Genomic DNA, 19,454 nt, shown 5'->3' with positions numbered 1-19,454 from the left:
TTTAGCTGGAAAAGCTTACATACTTGAGGTGGGTGATGGCAGAACATGCTTGGACACCACAGACCTGTACTGCACTGAGTTCAGGAGGGAAGGATGAAGCTATGTGAAAATTGGAAACACCTCTTTCAGCACAACTCTTTCTGGAATCATTTAGACGTTGAGGGCTGCTGGCTCGTCTGCTTTAGTTTTGTGGAGTACTTCCTTCTGTCATTTCTTCCTCCTGTAACAAAAGTAGTACCTAGGCTACTTACTCTTGAGGCTCATAGCTTTTTTCTTCTTACTAGAATGCCACGTACTAGATTGTGCAGTGATGAGAGTAATGTCCTTTAAATGCTGATTAATGCAATGAATGTGTTAACTGGCTATATTTCTAGCTTTTGGAGGTACCCTATAACTCATACCCAAGAGTTCTAGTCTTTGCTTCCGAAACATGAACCAGGATAATAGCTTGAATTTATGTATTTATCTTTATTTTTCAATTCATATTAACAGTCATAACCTGAAGTGATCTTAAGTTTCTTTTGTATATGGGAGGAGGAGTATAAGGAGCTAAAACTGAAGGTTGGATCTTGAATAGTGATCTAACTGAAGTGCGTGGGGAAGAGGAGAACAAACAAGTTCAAGTGAAATGCTTCACCTTTTTAAGTTAAAAGGAAGCATATCGTTGATTTCGGTAAGGTTGATGTCTCACCTTAATTCTAGAGCTTCCTGCATAATGGCCAAGAGATAGATGGCAATGGGGTGGAAAGGCAAAAACAACTGAAAAATGTTCTTTATCTATTAGTTCAGGTACTATTTATGGAAGATAAGTCAAGAATCCATACACTTTAGCCACTTAGTTTTTGCTTAGCAAACATAACAAGAGCAAATCTGTTCCTGACTTTTCAACAGTAGCCACATAAGAGTGCAAAACTTTGTGAAGATGAATAATTCTTTGCTGCTGGGAAATTAAGGTGATTTCTCAGGCATGAGTGCTGGTCCTCTCAATTCTGGGCTAACTTAAGTTTTATTCAACGTAAATGCTGAACAAACACTAATAAACTGTGGTGATATCATTTTGTAACTTCTTTGTACTCTCTCAAGTAGGTTCAACTGTAGAGATGAAAAGATAACAAAGTTGTGCAGAATCAGGTTTGCTATTTGCTGAACACTGATTCGTCTTTGGATTGCAACATAAAGTGTGCAAGTTTGGTGTCTTTCTTTACATAACTCTTCAACATAGCCATCTTAAGCTCTTTTAGTACAGTCGTTTTTGATATGTTCAAGGTCCTCATTACACAAATAACCATAGACTGATTTTTCTGACCTGAGGAGGATAGGTGGTCAGTTTCCCAAACTACTTTTTCTGTATGTAAAGATTTATTGTTAGTCATTTTTGAGTTTGAGCTCTCATAAAAAGCGTATATTTACTGTGCTCTTCAAACTTTCTAGCCCCACCTAATTTTCTGTTTTACATAACCCAATTCTGGTTTTGTTTTCAAAGTATTTTAATGTGCAGTAGAGATGAACAGTATTTGGACATCACTTACTGACTGAATGTATTGTTTTACACTGTGATACAGTTCTGATATTTTCAGAGCCTTGTCTAGGCGAACGTCAGCTGTATTTTCTTTTTGCAAAACTGAAGCATTAAGTCAGCTTTTAAGGTATATTTGCTGATGATCATACAGTTCCTGTGGCTACTGCTTCACAACTTTGCAGTTTTTCTTACTTTTTGAGGAAAATTGGTGCGTGCCTCACAAGATAGCAGAAGCACAAACAATCAGATTTCCTTTGTTGTGGCCTTTTGGGATTGCACCAATGGAGGAATAACTGCATGCATCAGTACAGGTTCAGGGATAACCTGCTGGAGAGGACCTCTGTGGAGAAGGACTCGGATGTCCAACCTGCTGTTCACCAGGACATGAGCCAGCAGTGTGCCCTTGTGGCCAAGAAGGCCAATAGTATCCTGGTATGTGTTTAAAAAAAGTGTGGCAAGAAGACTGAGTGAGATGATCCTTCCCTTCTACTCTGCCCTGGTGGGGCCGCATTTAGACTACTGTGTCCAGTTCTGGGCTCCCCAGTTCAAAAAAGACACGGATCTCATAGAAGGAGTCCAGGGGAGTGCTGTAAAGATGATAAAGGGCATGGAACATCTCCTGTGTGAGGGAGGGCTGTGTAACCTGCATCTGTTCATACTGGGGAAAAGGAGACTCGGGGGGGGGAGGGGGGAGGGGTCTGATTAATGTTTACAAAATCTAAATGCAGATGGGAGGCAAATAGATAAGGCCAGGCTCTTCTCGGTGGTGTGTAGCAATAGGACAAGAGATAACGGCTTAAAACTTGAACATAGGAAGCTCCATAGAAATAGGAGGAAGAGCTTCTTTACAGTAAGAGTGATGGAACATGGGAAGAGGCTGCCTGGATAGGTTGTGGGGTCTCCTTCTGTGGAGATGTTCAAGACCCATCTGGATGCCTACCTGTGTGACCTGTTCTAGGGCACCTGCTTTAGCAAGGGAGTTGGGCTTAGTGATCTTTGGAGGTCAGTTCTGATCCCTGTGATTCTGTGCTTAAGTAGACGTACAGCCTCACATATTAGTTACTGACTGGCATGGCAAAATTGAGTTTGCTGTGGTCTCCTCAACTTCTGAGGACACTTGCCCATGTGGTTTCGAGAGCATCTGCAGAGTTCCGAGAACTCCACTGAAATGTCCTAGGATGTCCCAGATTGTAGAAAGAACAATGGTTTTATTTTCTTTCAGTTTTACACTTTAATTTGAATAGGAAATAGAGAGGGAAAAGCATAATCAGGTATTTCAGAAGACAGTGGGTTTTTTGAGTCAGATTTGAGATTCTACTCTAGTTTTGCTAAAGGAATTTTTGTAAAATCAGAAGTCTGTCTCTTAGCATCCTTTCTGTCTAAAATTCAAATCTGTACTGCTAAATAAACGACTATACTAACCCAGTATTGTATAGAAAGATGTGTTACCAAAGTAAATTTATCTACTCACTAAATTTGTCTAGAGGTGCTGATAGCGCATTCGCTGAAAAGTGATTTCAAAGACTATAGTTTCTTTGTTGCTGAAATGTAACTTTAAAAAAAAATCCTTTTAACGTCTTATTATCAGCTCACTGTAATGCTCATCTTGAGTTTAAATCAGCATCTCCTAAATACTCCCATTCTGTATGTGTGTTTATAGTATAGAAGCATCACTTAGAGCAGTAGAAGAGAGATGGGAGTGGGGACTCAGGATTAAGTTACACTAAATAAATCTGCATGCAAAAATGGGCATTTCCAAAGATACATTCTGCAAAGGAACATATGGAGTTGAGCATTCTGTGTGTGTGTATGCCTTGCACTTTCTGTACATGCACACTGAATTTAAGAAATGTTTTCTGAATTTCTGTTTTAGCCGTCCTAATGGGCCCTGAACGGTCCTAATGACTGGGCTCTCTGCTCTCAGTAAGGTGGTGCAAGACTGTGCAAAAACAGCATGAAACCTTGACCTGTCCCCACGTAAATTGCTGGGATTTAGCTGGCTACCATGTATTAGAAGACTGAGCAAAGGCCACCCAGATTTGAAGACGTTTTGCCTTTGACAGAGAGCTTGGTCTTGATGGAGTTCTTGATTCCTGTCATCAATCTTTAATTTATGCAGCTGTCTAAACTGTCATCTGCAGTAGGAATTTATGTATGCAGTGTCTGTTCAATATTCCGTTGGCTAGAGTTTTACTCTGAAGACTATAGGAGACCTATCACTAAATATGGATGTCTCTATGAGAATGAAAGAGCAAAAATGACTGGTTATTTCCAAATCAAAAAGCCCCTTTGGAAATATTGATAGGTTTATTAACATCTCATTGACTGCAATTACCACAGATAAGGGAAGGATTTACTCTAGTTAGTAAGATGTGGCCCCTGGAGAAACTCACCAGCCTTTTTTTCTGAAATATGTTAAGACTATTGTGATGCTTGTTGGTTTACATTGAGAAACATTGTGTACTTACTTCAAGTGCTTTTAGGGTTGACTGTCTTCTTTATTCCTTACTTGAGACTGAGATAGCATGTGCAGTATAGAATTGAGGGGATGAAGTAAGGCATTTTGTTTTAGATGGTGGTTTGTTGGTTTTTTTTTTACATGACACTGGGAAGATTTTTAGAATGTGATCCTTGACACGAACAGTTTTAAGCCAAATATGGAAATGTAAATAATGAAGCAAACTTAGACTATTAGGTACATATTCTGGATAAGCAACTTGTATTTAAGGGATGGTCTTTTTGTCTTAGTGAGCTGCCAGTAGACCACAGGACTGCATGTGCTATAAGTGCCAAGTACTAATTGCTTGACTAATAAATTACTTCCTTCAAATATTGTTTTTTCTTGGAAAAGTATATTTTAACACCTATACTCTTAAGATTTTTGAATAAAATAATGTTGGATGTTGTTGGATTTGCTGTGGACTTCCAATTTCTCATCTCTTTGGGTTTACATATAATTATCAGGCTGTATGCTAAATACTAGCTTAGCATCTGTTGCTTGAGCTATTATATCACAGTGCTGGAAAGAAGCTTTGTAACAATGTAAATGGATGCTTAACCCATATTGGGTTTGCAAAGGGCTTCACAAACTACAGTCAGGGTTTAATACAGTAATCTACAGTACTAAGTATTCTTTTTTTTTCTGTCACTTGAACATGTTTTTAAATATAACAAAACATTGATTCAGCACTGTTAAAATGCAAACGATCATATTGATTCTGATCTGGAAACCTGCTATGAGTTACAGAATACAATTTTGTATTTTAATTTTTTATAAAGAAAAAAATAAGGTTTGTTCCTTTTTTTTTTTTCTCTCTCTGCTTCTTAAAAGCCTGTCTTAAGCTGTGTGAATACATAAGGTGAACTGCCTGGGTGTTTCTGTTAAAATAGTAGTTTAAAAATATGTTAATGGCTGTGGCACGTGGAGTTCTTTTTCTTCTTTACATGAACTCGTTATGGGCATCAACATTTTCTTTCTCTTCTGTAATTAATATTTTGGAAATAATTGGAAGAATACGTGGACGGAGATCTTAATATGAAGGTGGTTCCAGTATTAGACCTTCTTGCCATTGGCCATCAGTTAAACTGTGCATTTGAGTTAGCTTTGCTTGTTTGTATTAGTATGGTGTATTTTTAAAATTACTACTGTTCCTAATCAATCTTCCCTTAAAGACCAAAAGAACAATGTGATCTGAGAACTCTCTGGTATCAGATGAATGTTTCAGCCTTTTAAACACACTTTCTCTTATTAATAATTTAGAGTGACCTGGTCTTGTTCTTCTGTCAGTACAAAGATGACTTGCTTTTTCTGGTCATCTTTCCTTTCCAGTTGGACATAACACAAGTACATAGAGACAGAAGTAACAGCAAATGGGGGTGTGTATCTAGAGGTGAGTGGTGCTGGATGACTAGCAGTGGAAGTGTTTCATCTAGCCTCTATAAATGTTCTGTTACTTGCTGTTTTGGGGGCATTTACAGCCGGCAGTCTCTCAGCCTTCTGCATCAGGACAAAACCAAACAAAACCAAAACAAAACCCATCTACTTGAGGGGGGGTTCCATTTCAGAGAAATGAACTCCCTGTGACCTCTGCTTGAAGCTACAGGGTAGCCTGTTCTTGAGGCTGCACTTCACTGCTGCTGTAAAACTTCTGTTTTAGAAGTAGGCAGCTGCCTGTCTGCAAGGAGAACACGGGTGACAAGAACACATTTGGGCAGTTCTTCAGCAGCTGCATTTGTCTTCTGGGTGCAAATCAGGGTTTTGGCCTTGGTTGCTTTTTGTCTATAACGTGACTTGAGCTCTGGCTGAGAGGCTGCCTACTCTTTTTGATCCAACAGAGCAATTATTGTCAACTGGGATACTTGACCTAGATCATCCTAGGTTTTAATGTCAAGTAGCCATTGGCAGGAAGTTCTCTGAGAAGGACTTGTGACTGTGGAATGTGTTCCCAACCTGGTCTGATGGAATCAGTTTGAAGGGGGTCAGTGCCAGGCATATCATCTTTCTTTGCCTGTGGAGATGAGGGATTGTTCAGTGCTTCTCCTGTTTTCCGGTGAAGAAAGACAAGTTCATCCTGATTTATAGAGGCTACGCTAAAACTTTTCACTTGAGCTATATAGGAAGACACATGAAGCATATTTCAGAGAAAATCCAGCATCGTTATGTATATTCATAAAAGGGCTTTTTCTGTGAATTTTGTTCAGTGTTTTGTGTGGAAGCAAACGTTGCTTCCTCACAGAGAACAGATTAAAAGTATAGTAACTTAAATTTAGATACATACTGCTTTTTCTTCAGCTTTGTAGAAGATGCTACAGTTTGCTGCCAGTCACAGAAAGCTTCCTTCCTGCTGGGAAAGGAGATTGGTCAAAGTATTAGAACCATCACCAAATTCTTTAAGCTTAAAGTACCTCCTTTCCCAAGCCTCACTACTGTATGGACAGTAATTGGTCCACCTCATCCTCCGAGAGGCTGTTTGATACTTATTAATAGCTGTGCAGTTTCTAAAGCGGTAGGTCAGTGTAGTGAAGAAAAATATTAAGGAGCAAGAGTAATTTTGAGAAGGGCTGGGCGTCTTATATGACAACTACCATGCCAAAATATGAGTGAGTTCTTGGATTATGAATGTATTGGTACTTTTGGTCTGGAAAAATTCTGGTCTCATACAACTAGTGTGAAAAACAGGGCAAACGCTCTATCGCTGATCAAGATAGTAGTGATTCTAAAGGAATTATAGAGACGTAAAGGAGATAAATTTGACCTTAAAACCTCAAGTTCAAGGACTGGAACCAATTTTTAATAGTATAGCTATGCTGTACCTCATTATGTTCAGGTGAGAAATTGCATGGTCTTACGGGCCAATAGAATTGAACTTGAATGTCTGCTTCAGACATGATAGGAAAAAATCTGACCAGGTTGTATGTGTGTGGTTTTCTTTGTTGTTGTTTGTTCATTTTCTGTCTTTTCTCCAATCTGGTTTCTTAAAAGTTTCTGGAACAGAGAAGAAAGGGGAGGAATCATAAAATGTTTTAGGTTGGAAGGGAACTTAAAGATCATCTGTTTCCAGCCTCCCTGTTGTGGGAAAGGTTGCTACCAACTAGATCATGTTGTCCAGGGCCTCATCCAAACTGTCCTCCTGGAAAGGGACATCCAAAACTTCTCTGGGCAGCAAACCTTTTCCAGTACCTCACCACTTTCTGAGTAAACAATTTTTCCTAACATCTAACCTAAATTTCCTCTATTTATGTTGAAAGCAATTTTTTCTTGTTCTCCATATCAAACAGTGTAAAAGTCAGTCTTCATCCTGTTTGTAAACTTCTTCCCTCAAGCAGTGGAAGACTGTAATGAGGTCTCACCAGATCCTTTTCCAGTCTAAACAAGCCTAGTTCCCTCAACCTTTCTTCATAAAACAGGTGCTCCAGCCCTCCAATCATCCTTATGGCCCTCCTTGGGACCCACCCCATGTCTTTCTTGTGTTGGGGGCCCTAAGCCTCAGGCTTAGGGTATTCCAGATGGGGCCTCACTAGGGCGGAGTAGAAGTGGATGAGCACATCTTTCCTTGCTGGCCAACCCACTTTTGATGCAGCCCAGGATACAATTTTCCTTCCAGGCTACAAGCGCACGTTGCTGGCTCATGTTCATCTTCTTGTCTACCAGGACTCCTAAGTCCTTGACAGGGTTGCTCTCAGTAAGTTCTTCCAGTCTGTACTCATATCTGGGAGTGCCTTGACCCAAGTGCAACACCCTGCCCTTGGCCTTGTTGAACCTCCTTAGGTTCCTGTGGTACCACTTTTCAAGCTTGTCTGGGTCATTCTGGATAGCAGTCCTTCATTCCATTATATCAACTGTACCATTTAGATTAGTGTTATCTGCAGACTTGCTGAGTGTGCACTCAGTCCCACTTTCTATGTCATTGATAAAGATGTTAAAGTGTACCAGTCCTAGGACTGACTGCTTGTGACTGACTTCTGCCTGGACATAGAGCCAGTGACTGCAGCCCTCTGCAATCATCCAGTCAATTCTTCGTCCACCAAACAGTCTAACCTTCTAATTCATATCTTTCCAATTTAGAAATAAGGATGTGGTGCAGGACCATGTCTCAAATGCCTTGCTCAAGTCCAGGTAGTTAATATCAATTGCCCTTCCTTTGTCCACTGATGCTGTCACTCTGTCATAGAAGGCCACCATGCTGGTCAGATGCGATCTGCCCTTGGTGAAGCTGAGCTGACTGTCTCAGATCACCTCCTCATCTCATGTGTGCCTTACTGTAATATTTTCCAGGAGGATTTGCTCCATGATGTGAATAAAAGATTAGAAATGCAGAAATAAACTTTTCTTTTCTAGAAAAGATTAGGAAATAGAGAAGTAGAATTAGAGAAAATATTCATAGTTGTAGTTCTCAATGATCCAGATAAACATGAGGGGTGTGGAAAAAAAAAAAAAGCTAACTGGTAATGCAAATGGTCAAATTGTTCAGGTGGCTTGATCCAAAATCCTCTGAATATTTGATGTTTTCTATAGATTTTTAAAAGATTTAAAAAAAAAAAAAAAAAAAAAAAACAGAACAAAAGAAAAAAAATGTCTGAAGAGAGGACTTAAATAGGAAAACTAAAAGAAAATAGACCAGAAGAAATTATAAATAAACATACTAATTAATGTCATGCAAGTAAAAGCATTTACAGAGGAGTGGTGTTGCTCACTGTATTGAGTGGAGAGCTGTGAGAGCTTACATGATTAGTTATTTTGTTCCTGATTCTTAAATGGAAATGGAGATAATTATGGTGGAATTGGGATGTACCATGGGATTTATCTCTGCTGTCTTAAAGATATCTGTATTCTGAGGGGAGAGTTGTGGAGGAGACCCTACATATGTTTAGTGGAAAGGAATGGGGACCATGTAGAATTTCTAACAGGCAGCAGGCAGAAGTGGGAACTTGTGGGGTGTGATTCATTTGACCTCCTTTAGCTACATCCTGTAGGATGAGTTAAGTAGAAGAGTCTGAACCTGTTCAGATACTGACACCTACACTGTAAACATCTCTATTTGGTTGAGTGAATTCTGGCTTGGCATCCACATCTGAGAATGGAAGGACAAGGATGCTCTGTTATTACAGCTTGTGGTTAAGTGTCAAATGCCCTCCATCCTAGTTAAGTAAAGACTCAACACCTTTTCTGAATGGAAGCTGGTGTTCTGAAGCCTCCGGAGATCTTGCCAGGTAGGTCTGAAATTCATGCTGAAACACTTCAAGAGTACTGTCCTTGTGCTTCCTTCAGTTTTCCCAGAGAAGGGTAGTGGGGACAGTAGAAGCAAGCATGCTCCTCTTGAGTTGATGTATATGGACACCAGCAGTGGATTTTGCTACAGGATTGAGTTTTGCGGAATAACTGGTGTGAAATGAATACATACAGTTTGCACAGCTCTGAAGCAGGAAACAGCTTCCAAGAGCTGGAAGTTGCAACCTGTTGAAGGGTCGTCATCTAGCAGCAGCTGATTTATAGGTCCATGTGCATGGGTGTGTTGGGTGGTCAGACTGTAACTCTACAGGAGCATTATTACTTGAGAGTAGAGCAGAACTACTAGTGACGAGCTTAGAATTTACCTGTAAGCTTCCAAGCATGTTTGGTGGGCCATGAAATTAAATGACTTATTTAAGTTGGTTCCTAGGTGAATGTAGTGTTGCACTGTACGTTTAAATAGGGCTCCATAAAACACAATAATTCCTGTTTTGCTGTTGATGGAAATGGGTAATTTGACTGAAGTTTTGGTCTATGAGCAATATGCAGATGTTACACTTCTGTCACTTGTTACTATCGTGTCTATGCAAATCTGCTTCTGTAACTTCAGGGCTTTTGAGATTCTTGTTTGTTATTGTGCTGCTGGGTACCTAATCTTTATTTTACTTGCAAACTGTATTTATTTTTTGTCTTGAATTTTACCACACTTCATCTGAAATATGAGCATATTATATGGCTGCTACAGTATTATTTCTCTGGGTATATATATAATGGATGCCTCTGGGACTGTTTTGGAAAAAAAAAAAAAAAAACTGAAATAAAACAACAATCTTCAATCCTCTGTTTTTGTGAAATGTATTCAAGTTAAATTTTTCAGGCAACTTTTGGCAGGGAAGTAAAATCAAAACAATTGTTTTCATTCAGGTTTTATTAAAATTCAGTGCAGTGGAGTAATCCTTTGAGAAAACAAGCATTAATGTTAGCATTAAGACTTCTGTGAATGATTTTACTCCAGTATGTTTTAAAAGGTAGCCTTGTTGTTTGCAGTAAAAATGAAGAGACTCAGATCATTCTAATTATTGCACCTATTTTCTTGGAGTGCTTGTTGTCTTTGTGTATGTTCGTTTTATAATGTATGCATCTGGTAATGAAAATAATAATTAAATTCTTTCACAATGAAACTGACTGGGGGAAGGGTGGGGATAGAGAAAGCTCAAGTAATACTAGCAGGCAGATTCATACCCTGTAAAGCCAGCCAATTGACTAATAAGGCTGACTCTTCACCTGACGTATTTTGAAGCCTAAAGTTACATTTTCAGTTGGTGGCTCTCATTTTCTAATCAGTGCCCTGTATTTTGGAGCGTGTTTTCTGCCCCCTTCCCCCCCCAACTCCTTCCTGCCACTTCTTCCCACCCTCATGTCTTCTGCCCCATGTTCATGTTTGCTTTTTGACCTTCAGCTACCATGGAATCTCTCTTGTATTGGGGCTGTAAGCTATCCTGACTTGAGGCTGGTTGAAGATGCTTCTGCTGAAGAGCTTGGAGAGGTCAGAGGAAGTGGCTCTGTTACTCCAGAAAGCGCACAGGGTGGTGAGCTGTGCTGTGGGACAGAAATCTGATCAAGTCTTTCAGTGCTGGGAAAGATGGGGATGTTATCTAGAGCTGAGTAGCAGAATCAGTCTGGTCTGGATTGTGATCTTGCTGTTTGGCTGAGGGCATACATGCTGACTGAAATGTGGGAAATAATGCGACAGTCATCTTGCAACCTGGTTGATTACAAAATATTTGGATTAAACCTGATTTACTTTCTTATTTCTTAATCTACCTGTTCTTCATTTTGCTCCTGCTTCCATTTTCACTTATTTGGAATGATGTCCTTTCTTCATGTTCTTTTGGTATAATTTTTTTTCTGAATTTTTGCCTTATCTATTAAACCTGTTACTTTTTGTTTTGCCTCTGCACTACTTGACCTAACAGTAATCATAAACATTACTTTCAGGGATCATTCAATCAGGTCTTTGGTTTAAATTTAAATTTATTGTGGCGGTATCAAATGTTCTCAGAGTTTAGAACAAACTTCTGACGCTGCCCAAGCTCAGCATAGCTCTTGAGGACTGTGTTCATGTTGTTTCACAGGTCCAAATTAAATCTGAAATAGTGTTGCAGTTTTGAACTGTGTAACAATTCCACTTGTGTAACCCTGGTGGGGAGAAAGGAGGTGGGACAGCTGTCTGTCTGTCTGTCACAGACCTGGCTGGGCTTGTGGGTTTCAGCTGTGCAGAGCGCTGCAGGACTGGGGAATGCCCTTTCTTGGAGGCTTTGCTGTGGAAGTCACGTCTGGATCCCTGTGTGGCCTGCGTGCATGTATGAAATGTGATTTGGGAGAAGGCCGGTCTGATCCATGTATGAGCGCTGCTGGTCTGAGCGCTACACACTTGGTTTAATTCTTGAAGTGGTGTCAGATTTTTCTTTTTGAGATTAATCATTGTGGTGTTTTAATAAAATGTACGCACAACCTACTTTATTAAAAAGCAAATGTACAGTATTAAAGACCTCAAAGATGCACTGAAAAGATGGCATGTCATGTTAAAGTTCCCTGTTTTTGAAGCTGCTGCTTTGTTGTTAATTTGGAAACTAATTTTGGTCTTTCCTGAGCTCAATTAAACATTTGCTTCAGTCACCACTTGTAGTGGCTTATTCCATTACCTGTAGCATTAAATACTTTGGCAAGACTATTTCTTGTATTTTCAATTACTTGCTTTATATAACTCAGACAACCTGTAAGTCTTCTCGGTGTCCTCTTTTCTGATGAGAAACAAACCTGAATCTTTTGGCCTCATCTTAGGAGCTTCTGAGGTTGTGTATCATGATTTTTACCTATTGTTGCCACTTGTTTTCTCCTTCAGATCAGAAATGAGAACTTGGAATTTTCTCTGCCTTGTACCACAAACATCTGTATCCCTGAGGACTTGATAGTGTTGTTGTTTTGTTTTTTTTTTTTGACAAAACAAACCCTAAAGTATCTGTAATGTTTGAAAAGCCAAGTTCAGCATGCCAAATTTGAGGGGTTGCACCTGTGTATGCCTTCCACAAAAATTTTGCTATGGGAGGCAACATATTTCTGGCACACAAAGCTCACTGTAAATATATCAAACTATGTTCTGGCAAAAACTTTTTTTTTTGAAGTGAGTTGTATTTTGAGTATAAGTAGAAGACCGTCTATTCAGTGTGAAGACCACATTTAATTTAACTTCTGTGGATATAAACAAAGTATTAAACAATTTGCTGCAAATGTTAAGATATGAATTACAGTGGAACTTTGCTTAATGCACCAAAACACTTAATATTGGAGTGTGATCCTTCTGAGCCTGCTTGACATACAGCCTTGAACTAAAGATAACGACACTGGGATGGTGCATAAACTTTAAGGAATTTAATAATTCCTTTCCACAGCATGTGACTTCATTTGTTGTAAACTGCAACAGTAATGCAACTTGTTGATCTTATTTCCTGGGGAGGATAACTTGCTACGAGTACTCAGGAGTGTTACTGTATGTACCATCTGATTAAAGGGGAAAAAAATAATTTATGGTGACACTGTTGAACTCAACCTTGATAGGTTGTAAGCTTTACCTGTTAAACCTTGTTTTACTTTAAGTATGGAAGTGTTTGGTCCCACGTGCTTTCTTTCAGTAAACTGGGGGAAGAGAACAGAAGCAAAGGACAAGATATGCTTGTGCAGGCTTTTTGCAGTTGATAAAGGAGAAGGAAGTCACTCACTTCTACTGTGTGTTGCTACTGTAGAGCAATAGACCCAGCAACCAGATTTCAAATACTTTTAGGTTGGTGCTGTGCTTTTTTAGTGAACCCATACAGGCTCTACCACTGAATCTTTTACTGCCTATCTGATGGGGGACCTTAAGTGTGTAAGGAAAGGTGAAAACTAATCGGAGATTTCGGCTCCTTGTTGCAGTGTTTCTAGTGGGAGTTGGTAGTGTGACCTCTATAATGTGTGCCTATTAATGTAATCAGTAAATCTGTGCTGGAGGATGATATGTGATATATGTTGTGCTAGGGGCTGTTAGAAAGTATGACTTTAAAAGTTGCTCACATCTGAAATACAGCAGGAAATAAATCTTAAAGCAAGCAGCAGAGGGAAGTTTTCTTGATGGGTGGATTAAAGGATTTTGTAAGTAATCTTAACCATTATGAAAGACTAGTAAATCCTGTTTGCATGTGGGTCTGTAACTTTTTATGAGTAATTAGTCAAGTTTAAGGATATATTTGTTGTGGGTTTTTGTTTGTTCTGTTTGTTTTTGTTTGTTTTTCCCTGCATCACTGATACTTAGGCTTTCAGAACAAATTATATTCTTGCAGGACATCTGGTACGGTTCATCCTGAAGGAAACATTGGGCAAAGGTTTTAAGTCAGTGAACACAGTCAAATTGCTTTGTCCCAGAAGCACCCTTCATTCATCTTGAAATGATGTCTTTTCTCCTTGAGCTCACTGCTCCCTAATGAATGGGAAGATCCTAGTATTTCCTGTGATGATTTTTTGTAGATGATTTTCCTTTCTGGTCATTAATTTTCTCCTGAATTTATGGACTCAGCTTTGCAAGTTTTGCTTGTCCCTTACGTTTCCTCTAGTAAGTAATCAATCCACTGGCTTCCACACTACTTAAAGTGGATAGATTTCTTCTGCTTGGGTTTAGTTGATACTGTTTTCTGTACTTATTGATCTGTGTGTTTGTTGTAAGGCTTGGTAGAGAAGGGAATTTCATACACTAAATCATTTTTCTGTATTTTTAATTTTGAAATCTTCTGATTTAAAAAATGGTAAAACCATGACTAGAAGCTTGCATGAATCCTAGTCCTTCTATTTCAGAAAAGATTGTTTGCTTCTTTTTCAATGGGGCAAAAATAATGGAATGCTTCTATTTGTGTTAATAACAAAGAAAGATCTACTGAAGAGCTTACAGTGACCTGGTTGAAATAGTCAGAACAGTGGCAAAACCAGTTCTACAGCATCAGGTTGTTTTTTTTTTTCATTTTGAAAGAATCAAATATAAATGTCTTGCACGTTAAGGAGATGAATTATTGTAAAAAATACACTTGGACAACATGGCAGCAGTCCAAGAGCTAATGTGCACGCCCTGATGTGGTGGCAGCTAGCAGTCACTTGGTGAATGTTACTCAGTCAAGGTGGAGAGTGCTCCTCAGAGGATTGTACCTGTTCTGAGAGGAATCCCACTGCCATCCTTGCTCCTGACACGTGAGGCATTTAGTGCCAGGATTGGAGTGAAACTTGTTGATCTGCAGAATGAGTGCCCAGTGCTGAAGGGAACAAAACCTGTTGCGGAGTGTCTGGACCACAGACAGTGATGTCCGTAGATGCATGGATAACTGCTTAAGGATGGAGAACATGTATGTTGTAATGAACACTGTTAGGAAATATGGCCACACTGACGTAGGACTGGCTGTGTTAAGAGATACACTTGTTAATGTATGTGAACTTTGCTCCACGTGACAGCTACGTGAGTTATGGCATGGTAACTTAGGCACTTTTTTTTGGATAGAGTTGAGGCTGCAGGGTTTTCATGAAGCACTACGATGGGAAATACGATGTGAGAGCAATTCTTCTAACCCTTGCCTGCTTCTGTAACTCCTTCTCATATGTATGTAGCCACATGGGAAGATCTGCAGGCCAGATCAGTTTTTCCAGTGGATTGGATATGGTCTGCAAGCTACAGTTCAGGCTTTCCATTTTGGTTTACAAAATAAGTTGAGGTTTTACTTGAGTTTCTGAGCTCGCTTTGAAGCATACAGATGCTTGTTACACTTAAAGACAAGTTCCAGAAGGCTTTTGGAAGATCTTGCTTTCTTTTTCATTATCTATTTACTCCTTTTGCTTAGGGCAGGAGTAAGCTTTACTGCTTCCTTACATTATTACATGCTTCTTGCAAGTGTTCAGGCTTTTACTTTATTATCCTTTGGAGACTCTTCCACAAAGAAATGAACCTTGATGTCATGTGGCAGTGAGCATGAATACTGCAGAGCCAAATTGCTCCTGCTGTGAGAAACCTCATAAGAAGAGAATCAAGGGAAGGAAATTTTCCATGAGGTTCTTCTCTCAGATGTTTTGTCTGCACTCTGTACTCCAGTGATGAATGTGGCAGATCAGAGGAGAGTGCTGCTTCATGAGCATAGGAGATCCTCGGGGAGAATCCAGGGAGTGTAACCACAATACAGAGCCACCTGTGCAGGTACACACTACGTAAATAATTTTTTTGGTGATGTTAGGCTTTTGTGCACTACTGAGCTAATAAATTGGCTCTTCTATTTTTTTTTGTAATGGTTAATATTTCAGTGCTTTGCTTTATGCTTGTTAGCATTACCCAAAGTGTTGTAAAGAGTAGGGATCTACAGTTTTCTGTCAGTTCTCCCATAGTGTAGTTTTCCATTAACCATTGAAAGTTGAAACAACCTGTAGGAGGACGTTTGATACTTGTAACACTATTTTTATAAAGGATGTAAGCGTAGTAAACAAAATATTCCATCTCCTCTGTCCTTTTAAATGTTAGTTTTCAACTTATGTTTTCCCAATATGGCATCTTTTGCTCATCCACAATTTCTCAATAAATAATAGTTTTCATCTTTTTGCTGCACAAGTAATAATGTAACAATGCTTTTCCATTTCTGTGGTCTTCATGTAGATTTCTAATAATTCAAAGGTTTTTTTTTTTTGAGGAAAATCATTCTTTTCACAGCACTTTCACTTACTAAATAAATCTGTGCTTCTGTGTAGCTTTATGCCTCTTGAAGAGTGTGTTTCATGTCTATTTGGCATGCAGACATATTGTTAGTCATCCATAACTGAAAATAATTGAAAAGTTACAAAGGTCTTATAAGTGTTTTCAAGTCTTTGGTGGATCTGAAAAGGAAAGAAAAAACTTCAGAAAGCTTTGTATTTTTGATTCTTTAAATGAATTACCCCTGGGTGTTGTAGCACTCTTAAAATACTAAGAATTGGCGAAACTTGAATAGGCTGTTTCTTGTTTTGAAAAACTGGAGTTAATTTTGCAGTATGCAGTAAATACTTAACTGTGTCTCCTGAAAAAGCAGATCTTAGTGTGGTCTATTTTTTCCTGAGCTAGTAGTTCTGCAACCCTGCTGTAGTTTAAAATTTTGTAAAGAGTATGGAGCTGTCATTCATTTTGTTGAGGCAGTGTGTTTTGTTTTAGGGATTATATATGCTGTAACCCAAACAAAGGGCCTTGTTTCTAAAAAGATCAGTCTAGTCTTTCTCAGAGAATGTTTTTTTTTTGGGGTGGGGGTGGGGTGGAAGTCTAGTAGATATACAGTAAAGTGATATTCCCTGGCTGAGTGTAAGGCAAAGCAGCTAAAACCTAAATTAAGAATTTTGTAAAGTTAAAAAAACAAAATAGTAAGTGAATTCATCTTAGATGGATTTTCTACATTTTTGTTAGCTGGAGAGCAGAAGCTTGAGTCGCTGTATGACCTAGACATTTGTATCATTGAAGATGAAAATAAAACTGGGAGAAGGAAATGCAATTGGCAACTGAATACTCCAATGAACTTGATAACCAGGAGCCACTGCTGACTCACATTGGCTTCAGCTATTTTGTTGGACACCTGGCAACAGTATTGCAGCGTGATCATTGCTGGGACTGTGCAAGTATGATTCATTCTTCTGTTGGGTTTATCTGGTTGTCAGCTTCTTACTCTTGTCTTAAAATGGTGTGGAGTACCAATAGGAGTATGCATGTCTAACTCAGATGGACGTGTGTGGCAGTAAAGTATATCGTATACAAGAGAACATTTCCAGACACCCTTTTTGTTTTTGCTTTTCATAGCTGGATGTATTTTATGTAATTTTTGCTTTTTAATATTTGAGATTTTAATATTTGAGATTTCCAAAGACAGAGGAGTATTTAAACAAGATAATTTGAAGGTGAGTATTTAATTTAGTGTGTCAGTGACAATAGAGAAACTATTATCTGAAAAACAGAATGCAACGTTTCTTACCCTTTGTGATATTTCTTTAGCAATGACGTGCTGATTTAAAAAAAAAAAAAAAAAAAACAACCCTCACAATAAAAAAAGTGTCAATTCTGCTCCCTCTCCCACCTCCTCTATCCTACACAATGAAGTATAAGAAAGAAAAAATGACAGAGAAGATTTGAGGAAATCAGCTGAGGTGGTGAAAGAGAAGGTCTGGGGACTGGGGTTTTGTTCTTAACTGCTAAGAACTGTAACATAGTCAAACGGTTATCTTGAGTGAAAGCTACTTTCCACCTTACTTCTCTTGCTTTTGATTAGAAATTTAGAGAAGATTGTGTCTGTCAGAGCAGGGAGAGGAACTTGAGGACCTGATTCTCTACTGGTTGCCTTCAAAAAGTAAGAGTGAAAAGTGTGGCCTAGACTTTGAGGTTGTAGGAGTTTAACCTATTCTACATTAGACCTTTCAGATATGGGTGGTGGCTGCAGAGACTGAAGGCTAAGTTAGAACCAATGTTTAATAGGGTAGCCAAGTAAAATTATTCAATTATTCACAAACAACTGATACAGGCAACTTTAAAAAGTTTTTTTTATTACTATTTAAAGATGTTTCCAGACATCACTTTGCTTTTCAATGCACTTTAAAAAAAAAAAAAAAGTATATATAAAAAAATCCTTTTCTCTGCAGACAGCCAAAAAGCTGTGCATGTGAATGCTAAAAATGACCTTGAGCTGGAGAACTCAAAGGTTGTTGGTGGTTTTGTACTGAATAAAATGAACTGGCACAGCAATGTGAAAAACCTGCATTAAAGTCCAGGTCCCTGATTTAGCAAAACATATATACTTTACCTATTCTACTGTGAATACCCATGTAATTCTTGATCAGCATACAAGTTAAATTTTAGGATAAACAGAACTTATGAATGTATGTAAGATTAAGTGTTGGTAATATTCTTTGATGGATATCTGAGATTTCTGAAGTAGGAGATGGAGCCCCTGAAATGAGCAGTGCTATCTGTGCAAGTTGTCAGCCTTCTTGTGCTGAGGTGCACCCTGTGGAAAGGAGTCCTCAGATCCAGATTTGGAAGGTAGTGCTTTTAGCAAAACATTTGAAGAAGTTTCTTGCTGTGAATGTTGGAGGTTGTTGGGAGCTAAATAAAAGCTCTGGTTTTACTAGCAGGGGAGAGAGCAGAGAGAGAGAACTTAATGTAGGGGGCTGACTAGATGTTAAATGAGATCTTGGTAGAACCTGGTAATTTCCTTTATAGTGGTATAAGCATTGATAATCTATTAAGATCATCTTTTTTTCCCCTCTGGATTTGGAAAGAACTGAAACACTTGATTCCTTTGATCTATAATATTCAGCACTTCTTGCCTTACCTGCTACGTTTAAGCAGTAGGAAGCTAAGAATATAACTAGTATGCGTACTAGAATAAGAAAGTTATATTAAGTATGCTTGAGACTAATACACTGATTATAAAGTTTCTCTGCCTTCACTTCTTTATATGTTTTTCGTGACTTTAATTATAATGAGTAGAATGTAATTAGATGTAACTAATGCTTCATAATAGTGCTTGTGTGCGTTTTCAGGTACATTTTAAAATGGTTCTAAGATCTGGCCATATTCATGTTTTATCTGTTATTTCAGTACTTAGTTTGTATCTGTTGATGCTTCTATTTTAATGATGGCACTTTTTTTTTTCTGTATTAATACTACTTAATAGTCCAAGCACTATAAAAACCAATTTATCCAATTTTCTGTTTACTCAGCTTACTTAAATATAAGCAGCCCAACTTACCTAATTTGCACTTAACAACAGCAGAAGAAACGTCAAATTTTCTCCACCACAGTGTATCGAAGTATGATGAGAATCATAGCTTAATGCTTCTATCTGTGGAAGACCCTTGTATGCAGTTCCAGACCTTGGGCTGCTTCTGATACTGCAAGGAACATACGTCAACAACATTGTGTGGCATGGTCTTGGGGCAGTTTTACAGCTGTTCCTTGTTCATACTGGTCTCAATGGGAAATATCGGTGTTTGCTCCCATGTCATCTTTGCATTAGCAGGTATGGTTCTATTTAATAATAGGTGCTTGGTGATAAAAGATCTGTCTGTATAAAACCCTGCCATCTTTTTTTATTTATTTTGGTGCTCGGAGCTACAGTACATACAGAATAACTGCCT

At 38.6% G+C, this 19,454-nt stretch overlaps 1 protein-coding gene across 16 annotated transcripts in view; it reads left to right on the top strand.

The window, feature by feature from the left end:
• The window catches only part of NRIP1 (nuclear receptor interacting protein 1), a 144,332-nt gene that overhangs the window by 91,379 nt on the left and 33,499 nt on the right, over positions 1-19,454 (top strand). Inside the window, exon 3 of one of the 16 annotated variants that reach the window (XR_016458821.1) lies at positions 6-15,558. The exons of the other annotated variants lie outside the window; for them this stretch is intronic. The gene's annotated coding sequence lies outside the window, so the exon portion shown is untranslated. Of the gene's footprint in view, positions 1-5; positions 15,559-19,454 lie in introns of those variants that run through there. 16 annotated transcript variants of the gene reach the window in all.

The sequence above is a fragment of the Phasianus colchicus genome, chromosome 1, assembly GCF_987193195.1.
Source record: "Phasianus colchicus chromosome 1, bPhaCol1.hap1.1, whole genome shotgun sequence".
Lineage (NCBI taxonomy): Eukaryota > Metazoa > Chordata > Aves > Galliformes > Phasianidae > Phasianus > Phasianus colchicus.
Note: the sequence above shows the minus strand (reverse complement) of the source record. Positions and strands in the feature narration are given on the sequence as shown.